The following is a 9,295-nucleotide window of genomic DNA, read 5'->3' on the forward strand; positions in this document are numbered from 1 at the left end:
ACAAAAGCTTGTGGTATTATGCAAGCTTCATTCTTTTTTGACATTAAGCGCTTCTGACCCCTTATTTGGTCAGCTTGAGCCTTTCTACAAATTCAAGAAACCCCTTGACACCAAAATGGTGAGATGCTTTTATTTTTGACTTGGTTTGAGCCAACAAGAAGTAATCCAAATTTTATTTATTGACCTGTTTTAAGACCACCACCTTTTTGCAAGGCGAGAATAGCCTGTATTTCTCACTGAATTTCTTGTTGGTTAAAACTGTGATCCCTGTTCTCTAAAATCTGTCCCCTAATACTTACATTTTTCTCATTAGGATGTTTTTGTGGGTGGGTGGGAGTTAAACTTTTAAAAGGTAAGAAATGTTAACAGATTAGAGAACAGGGGTCAAATCACAGGCACTTGGCGGCTGTCTGTTATCAGGCCACTGGTAGTCGTAGCCACAGCTGAAGTTTTTGGTGGTGAAATTAATTATCCCTCAGGATATATATTTCTTTTGTTTACGCTGCATTTGATGGCGTTTCGCTACGCTCCCAGTGGCTCGGGCTTTGAATTATCTTTAAGATTGAGACGAGAGTATCTCACCGTAGATTTGATCTACCTAATTGGATGGTTTGTACACATATCTAAATTGTCTCACTCTTGAAGGTTTTTCTGTTGCTAAATTTAAAGGGTTGGGGAAAATAACTTGCTGCCCTGATGCAGATATTAATCTCCTTGATAGTTTTAATTGCAGCACACAGCTCAGCTGGTGTGTAAACTCTGGCTTGTTCCATTGCTTGCCAATCAAGGAAGATTTGAGAGTAGTTCTTTTGGAATTCCTCTCACAATTGATGCATCGGAAAAAATTCCATGGGGAGGGGCAATAACATGTTCCAAAGATCTAAAAGATAAGTGTTGGGTATGAAAAATTTTGAGAAATTTGCCCTTAGGTTTTTGCTTCAAATCTGCTCCGTCAGGGTTCACTTTGTTGAAAATCATGGCGTCAATTTTAACTGAAGCATCTAAAGCCTTGAAAATTCGGCCTTTATTCATAATTGGCAATTTCTTTCAGTGAAGCGAGATATAATGGACTTTCAAAAAAATATCTGTTCTTATTGGAAGTGATTTGAAGAAGTTTTTGTTGACAATAAAGCTCACTGAAATTTCCTGTGTCTAATTAATTTGGTCTTGAATTTGTTATCCAGTTGAAAAATGAGTCCTAATATAATGGAGAAGAGCTGCCTCAAATTGTCCACTAGGTGGAAGTGTTGTGCTGTGGTTTCGTTACATAGCCTGGTGTTTTGTGAACTATAACCTAGAGTTAATCGAATACCCCCCCCCCTCAAGGCTTGTACAGTATTGTCATGTGGCAGGTTTTCAGTCAGAGATTAATTACTTGATATTGTGTTTGTTCATGGTGCTTTTCCACCATGTGACAGGTAAGACTTAGAGCCAATAATATGACTCAGATTTATATATATATGAAGCAGGACTTGTTGAAAGTTGTTGGTGGACAATTTAAAAATCATTTATTTCACAGTATGGAAAGAACGTTAGTTTGAGCAGGTTTTCTCTGATGGGTTAAATGGATGTAAAGAAAACCCTTCCCTGGTATAGGTGTCCATTAAACGTTTAAGAACGAGATTCTAGAAGCTAGGACAGAACGTGGCTGGTTCCAAATGTAATGGCTGACCTAAGGAATGTTTGTGTGAAGAGATTTTAACTTGAGCAACCTCGTTTTTAAGATGCTTTGGCAGGTTACTGGGCTCTGAACTGAATTTAAAGTGCACCCTCCATACAGGCCCAGTGGTGGTTTACCATGATGGTGTTCTTACCTTGCATCAGTTCAGTTTACTTCAGACCTTCGCTCGAAAGTTGGTTGTTCCCAGCTTTCTTGTAATGTTCAACTAATTTGTGCCTTTTGTAACTCACTTTTTATTGGTCTGGATTCTGCATCGCAGCGTTGGCCGGAAGTCTGGCGTGACGAATTCGTCGTCCATCTAGCTAATGATCTGATTGGTCGCGAACCATTCGATTCCGACTCGGCCAGCTCTATTATTTCCGGGCAGAGCCGGAAGTGGTAAGGACAACTGACGACAATGGCCGAAGCAGTGGCGTTTTTCACTCGGTCTCTTCAAGATCTACCCAAACTCACGGTTAACGACGTTAGTCGCATTATCCAAGAAACCTGTCGTACACCAGGTACTAAAAAGGAGAGGGGCTTCAAACTTTACGTTTCATGCTACCATCCACAATTACCAAGGTAAGATCCGGACGTGTAACGTTAGCACCTAGCATGGTTTTGTACTAGCCAATGCTAGCGTAGTGATAAGTTACTGCTAACGTTATGTTCCTATGTGCCAGTCACTGTTAGTTTTCCTGACGTCGTTGTCAATCCCAGAACCATCCAGTAGGGCTGAGTGCTCCAGATGTGTGAGGGGAAGCCCAAAGCCTCCCAGTTGGAGCGGAGGGGAAGTCGTCCTGCAGGTCAGTGCAGAGTGCAGACTGGTTCATGAGACCGGTCCCTGTTCGTCAGAGCAATAAAGTTTGTATGAATCACCACAAATGTGAATCAAATAGTGTTGAAGGCTATGTTGAATATATATCGTGTTGTTGTGAATGTGGCCTGTTTACACAACTACGTTATAAATAAAAACACTGGCGAAGGAAACTAAGGTTTCTGGTGCTTTACTCGTAGCCACGCAACGTAACATAACCGAACAATCCGCGCCTATTAGCGCATGCAACGTGTTGCAACAGAAAGTAGTCCGTTATTATACTGTAGGCTGTGTGCTACACTCCTCCCTTTTTATTTAACTACACTACTCAAAAAAATAAAGGGAACACATAAGCAATGCAATGTAGCTCCAAGTCAATCACACTTTTGAGATATCAACCTGTCCAGTTAGGAAGCAACACTGATTTGTGAATCAATTTCACCTTTTGGTAAATTGTCTAATTTCCACCAGGTGGAAATTAGACAATTTGCAAGACAACCCCTATAACAGGAATGGATTTGCAGGTGGTGGCCACAGACCATTTGCCTGTCCTCATCTTTTTTGGCCGATCTTTGGTTAGTTTTTCATTTTGCTAGTGCCCTCACCACTAGAGGTGGCATGAGGCGGTATCTGCAACCTACAGAAGTTGCTCAGGTAGTGCAGCTCATCCAGGATGGCACATCAATGCGTGCTGTGGCAAGAAGATTTGATGCGTCTCCCAGCACAGTGTCCAGAGCATGGAGGAGGTACCAGGAGACAGGCCAGTACACCAGGAGACGTGGAGGGGGCCGCAGGAGGACAACAAACCCGCAGCAGGACCGCTATCTGGTCCTTTGTGCAAGGAGGAACAGGAGGAGCACTGCCGGAGCCCTACAAAACAACCTTCAACAGGCCACTAATGTGCAGGTTTCTGCTCAAACAGTGAGAAACAGAATGCATGAGGATGGTATGAGGGCCCGACGTCCACAATTGGGGCCTGTGCTCACAGCCCAACACCGTGCAGCCCGATTGACCTTTGCCAGAGAACATCTTGGTTGGCAGATTCGCCATTGGCGCCCTGTGCTCTTCACAGATGAGAGCAGGTTCACACTGAACACATGTGACAGACGTGAGAGAGTCTGGAGACGCTGTGGAGAACGTTCTGCTGCCTGCAACATCCTCCAGCATGACCGGTTTGGCGGTGGGTCAGTGATGGTCTGGGGAGGCATATCCTTGGAGGGCCGCACAGACCTCTACGTGCTAGCCAGAGGTACCATGACTGCCATTAGGTACCGGGATGAGATCCTCAGACCCCTTGTCAGACCATATGCTGGTGCAGTGGGCCCTGGGTTCCTGCTCATGCATGACAATGCTCGTCCTCATGTGGCCAGAGTGTGTCAGCAGTTCCTGTATGTCGAGGGCATTGATGCAATGGACTGGCCTGCACGTTCCCCAGACCTGAATCCAATCGAGCACCTCTGGGACATCATGTCTCGTACCATCCGCCAACACGATGTCGCACCACAGACTGTCCAGGAGTTGACCGATGCCCTGATCCAGGTCTGGGAGGAGATCCCTCAGGAGACCATCCGTCGTCTCATCAGGAGCATGCCCAGACGTTGTAGGGAGTGCATACAGGCACGTGGAGGCCACACACACTACTGAGCCTCATTTTGAATCGTCTTGAAGAATTTCCACAGAAGTTGGATCAGCCTATGTTCTCATTTTCCACTTTGATTTTGAGTATGATTCTGAATCCAGACCTTAATGGGCTAATGATTTTGATTTCCATTGATCATCCTTAGGTTATTTTGCTCTAAACACATTCCTCTGTCTAATAAATAAAGATTTTCAGCTGAAATATTTCATTCATCGAGGTCTATATTGTGTTTTTAGGTGTTACCTTTATTTTTTTGAGCAGTATAGTACAGCAACTCTCTTTTTCTTATGGGGCCCTGTACTAACAAAAAAAAAAAACCCAAACAAAATATTTTACCCCTAACATACAATTACCAACTTAATAATAAGACCCATTTAGAACTCAAGTCTCTGGTGAGGTCTTGTGTGCCTGTCCGGGTAACATCTGTCCTGAGACGTTTGTTTGGGGGAATGAGTTTCTACAGGTACATCAGCTGGATTAACAGCAGTGATGACAGTCTTATCTGTACATGAGTCTGATGTGGTCGAATCAGGAGTGTGTGTTTCTGTCATGTGAGTCCGGGCAAGGTGTTGTGTTTCTCACATGAACATCCAGGATTTGTACTTGTACTTGTATTTGTACTATTGTACTTGGCTGCCGCTTTTCAGTCCAGTAATCACGTGCAAGGACTGACTGTCCCACACTGAAGCTCCGTGTTGATTTAGCATTCAAGTGTTTGAACTGTCTGTTCTCCACATTACGCCGTACATCTGGTTTGAGAAGATCAATGCGGGACCTCAGGTTCCCGTTCAGGAACATCATTGCTGGAGTCTGATTTGTAGTTACATGTACTGCATTATGATAGGCAAGGAGGAAGTTGTCTATCTTGTGTTGCAGTGGTTGATTTTCACTGTCCATAGCATTAATGTCTTTCTTGAATGTCTGCACAAATCTCTCTGCCAAGCTGTTTGTGGATGGATGGTAAGGGGCAGAAGTAAAGTGCTTAATTGCATTGTTCTTCACAAAACTTGGGAATTCTTCAGAGACAAATTGTCGTCTGTTGTCTGTGCACATTTGTTCTGGTATGCCGTTCCTGGCGAACATGGTCCTCAGAACTGTAATGGTCTTTTCTGATGTGGTTGTCTTCATTTTGATGACCTCTGGCCATTTGGGATGTGCATCGACGGCAATTAAAAAGATGGGAGTCCATGAATGGTCCTGCAAAATCGATGTGTATTCGTTGCCATGGTGATGAGGGCCATTCCCATGGATGGAGAGGGGCTTGCGGTGGTGTGTTCTGGATCGTTTGACATCCAGAGCAGTTCTTGGTCAAGTCCTCAATCTGTTTATCGATTCCTGGCCACCAAACATAGCCACGGGCAAGGCTCTTCATTTTCCTGGTACCCAGGTGCCCCTTGTACAGTTCCTCCAGTACTCTGGTGCGTAGCTTGGATCACAACTCGTGAACCACACATTAGTGTTCCCGACACACTAACAACTGCTCCTTCCTCGCTAAGAAAGCTGGAAACACTGTGTTACCATGCGCTGGCCATCCCTTTACCGTGATGTCATACACTTTTGACAACATATGGTCATTGCGTGTTTCTCTTAGAATGAGGCTGTTTGTCATTGATAATTGTTCAACTGTTGTTGTTTGAAATACCTCTGCTGAATCCATTTTTGTAGTTATCTCTGAAGTCAGCAGTGGTAAACGTGACAAATCATCTGCATTGCCATGTTGCTTGGTCCCCTTGTGTTCAATGTCGTACATGTGACCTCCTAAGAAAAGAGACCATTGCTGCAGCCTTTGTGCTGACATCACTGGAACGCCTTTCCTTGGGTTGAAGATTGATATGAGAGGCTGATGGTCAGTGAACAGGGTAAACTTTTGACCATACAGGTAGTGATTGAATTTCTTGACTCCCCACACAAGGCTTAGGGCCTCTCTGTCCATCTGTGCGTAGTTGCGTTCAGCTGAAGTTAGCATTCTTGAGGCAAAGGCTATTGGTCTTTCTGAGCCATCTGGAAATTTGTGCGACAACACAGCTCCAATCCCATGGGGTGAGGCATCACAGGCCAGTCAGATTGGTAAAGATGGGTCAAAATGTGCGAGCAAGCACCCCTTCCGAAGTTATGAGCCTTTTAGTTTCTAGAAATGCCTTCTCACAGCTCTTAGACAGGCCCTGTCTGTAACAGTGCATTTAGTGGATGTAGGACTGTGGATAGGTTAGGCAAGAACTTGTGGTAATAGTTCACCTGTCCAATATATGCTGTCAGCTGAGACACATTTTTAGGTGGAGGTGCCTTAAGCACAGCTTCTATCTTGTCTTCAGACATGTGTAAGCCATCCTTGTTGATCACATGTCCACAGTATGAGATTTCCTTTTTGAAAAACTCGAATTTCTGTCGATTAGCTTTGAGCCCGTATTCTCGTAACCTGGTGAGAACTTGTTTGAGGTTAGAAAGATGTTTGTTGTCATCTGTGGCAGCGATGATGGTGTCATCCAGGAAACACCGAGTCCCTGGTATCCCCCGCAGGACCTGGTCCATTGCCCTTTGCCAGGTTGCAGGAGCTGCTGCTATCCCAAACATCAATCTGTTGTACTGGTAAAGTGTTCTGTGTGTATTAATTGTCAGGTATTTCTTGGATGCATCATCGATTTCCATTTGGAGATAAGCTTGGGCCAAATAGATTTTTGTGAAACGTCCCCCCCCGCCCCTGACAGGGAAGCAAAAATATCCTCAATACGAGGTAGAGGATACTGTATTGTGTGGAGAACTGGGTTTAACAGTTACTTTAAAGTCTCCACATAGGCGCACCTTGCTTGGTTTTCCTGGTTTTGTGCTGGACAATTTCTTCATCACTGGGACAATAGGTGTGGCCCATTCACTCCAACCCACCTTTGACAGGACCCCAGTCTGCTCCAGATTTTCTAGCTCTGTTTCTACTAAAGGACGGATTGCTTATGCACTGTTCTGGCTTTGTGAAATCTTGGGACATGCATTTTCCTCAACCTCAATCTTTGCCTTCATACCCTGAAGTGTTCCTATTCCTTTCATGAACACTTCCTCAGAGTCAGCGAGTATTTGTGACAGTCTCTCAGGTGTGGACTTGCTGCCCTCCTTAGCTGAAACAAATAGTGCCTTGATGATGTGCCAGTCCAACTGGATTTTCCTGAGCCATTCACGTTCTAGCAGTGGTGGTCCCCCGTTTTTCAGTACATAAAGGTTTAGCTGCTGTGATTTGTCTCTGTAGGTCACTGTCACTTTAATTTTACCTGTAGGACGCGCTCTCTGGCCTGTGTAAGTCTTTAAAAGTAGTTTAGTTTGTTTCAGAGGTACGTGTGAAAACAGTTGTTTGTAGTCTTGTGCAGAGATTACTGTTAAAGCTGAGCTTGTGTCCAACTCCATTTTTAGGCTCACGCCTGCCACTTGTGCAGTGATCCATATTACTCTTCGATCATCTGTCTCTTTCACGCTTTGAAGTTGCAGACAAGACAATTCACTTTTGTCTGAGTCATTTTCATCAGAACTGCTTTCTTTCATTTTGTGTAAATTGTTGTAGTGTAGAGGAGCTTTCCTTTCTGGGGTTTCTTGTTTTTTGTCGTTTTTCTGCTGTTTACTAGCTTTGCATACACTTGCAATGTGGCCCTGTTTGCCACAATTTCTGCATTCTTTGTCTTTAAACCAACAATCATCAGGGTCATGTGACATGTTCCCACAACGGTAACATTCCTCCCCTTCATTTCTGTCCAGTGACATTTTATTTGTAGTATATTCCAAAGATTTTTGTTGTATCTCTGAAGCACCCCTGTGCTGCTGTTTCCATTGATATTGCCATGTTCAGAGCTTTCACAAATGTGAGGTCTTTTTCACACAGGAGCTTCTTCTGTGTGGTTTCACAGTGCATGCCTCACACTAGCCTGTCCCTCAATGCATCCGGTAGACCTGCTCCACATTGGCAATGTTCTGATAATTTGCACAATTCAGCACAATATCCGGAAATGCTTTAATTTTTGCTCTGATTCCTTTTGTGAAATTTAAAGCTTTCAGCAATGACCAGTGGTTTGGGGTTTAAATGCTGTTGAAGAGTGTCTGCTATTTGCTTGAACGTTTTGTCAGCTGGCTTTTCAGGGGTTAACAAGCTCCGCAGCAGCCCGTATGATTTTGCTCCCATAACAGTGAGTAAGACACTGGCTTTCTTTACATCATTAACACCATTAGCGTCACAAAATAACTCCTCTTTCAATGTATGTTGCCCAGTCTTCAATGCCACTATCAAACGCTGTAATGGTTCCAATCATCGCCATCTTTGCTACGTTAATTTAGCCCCATTTTTCCTTGTTTTTCTTTCAGCTCCTTGCAAGTCACTGCACATTTCACTTGACTCATGTGGGCTTTTGCTAGCACAGCGAGGGCACTCCATCCAGATGTGTGTGTTGCTCCTTTCTATCTCTCGTTTCCTCCGAGTGTCGTTATCAACTGAAACACGGCGTTCCGATATGATGTAGGTCCACAATTCTCATCACCAACTTGTTGTGTATGTGGCCTATTTACACAACTACATTATAAATAAATAACACTGTAGAAGGGAACTAAGTTTTCTGGTTCTTTACTCGTAGCCATGCAATGTAACAGAACATAACAGAACAGAACAATCTGCGCCTAATAGCGCATGCAACGTGTTACTAGTCCCTTATTATACTGTAGACTTTCCGCTACACGTATGATACCCCATAAATAACCCTAATGTGTAAAAATGTGTAAAAGTAATGGGATTAACAGAAACTGTATTGTGTTCTGAGTTCTGTCACTTCTTTTACACACGTTCTGTGTTCCCTATTATTTTAAATGAGTAAAGTCAGATTTGGGGATGAGTTGTTGCCTCAAGTGACGGAGTTCAAGTATCTCGGGGTCTTGTTCACGAGTGAGGGTAGGATGGAGCGGGAGATTGACAGGCGGATTAATGCAGCATCAGCAGTAATGCGGACGTTGCACCAGACCATTGCGGTGAAGAGGGAGCTGAGCCGGAAGGCAAAGCTCTCAATTTACCAGGCAATCTTCGTTCCAACGATCTTGAGCTTTGGGTAGTGACCGAAAGGGTGAGATGGCGGATACAAGCTCCTGAAATGAGTTTCTTCCGTAGGGTGTCTGGGCTCAGCCTTAGAGATAGGGTGAGGAGCTCGGACATCCGGAGGGA

The 9,295-nt window shown here is 44.1% G+C and overlaps 1 protein-coding gene across 1 annotated transcript in view; it reads left to right on the plus strand.

The window, feature by feature from the left end:
- The window catches only part of ddx6 (DEAD (Asp-Glu-Ala-Asp) box helicase 6), a 36,172-nt gene extending 35,027 nt beyond the window's left edge, over positions 1-1,145 (plus strand). Inside the window, exon 14 of the mRNA XM_056283147.1 lies at positions 1-1,145. This exon is cut by the window's left edge and continues 2,161 nt beyond it. The gene's annotated coding sequence lies outside the window, so the exon portion shown is untranslated.
- Positions 1,146-9,295: the final 8,150 nt, after the last annotated feature.

Source organism: Lampris incognitus, chromosome 7, assembly GCF_029633865.1.
Source record: "Lampris incognitus isolate fLamInc1 chromosome 7, fLamInc1.hap2, whole genome shotgun sequence".
NCBI lineage: Eukaryota > Metazoa > Chordata > Actinopteri > Lampriformes > Lampridae > Lampris > Lampris incognitus.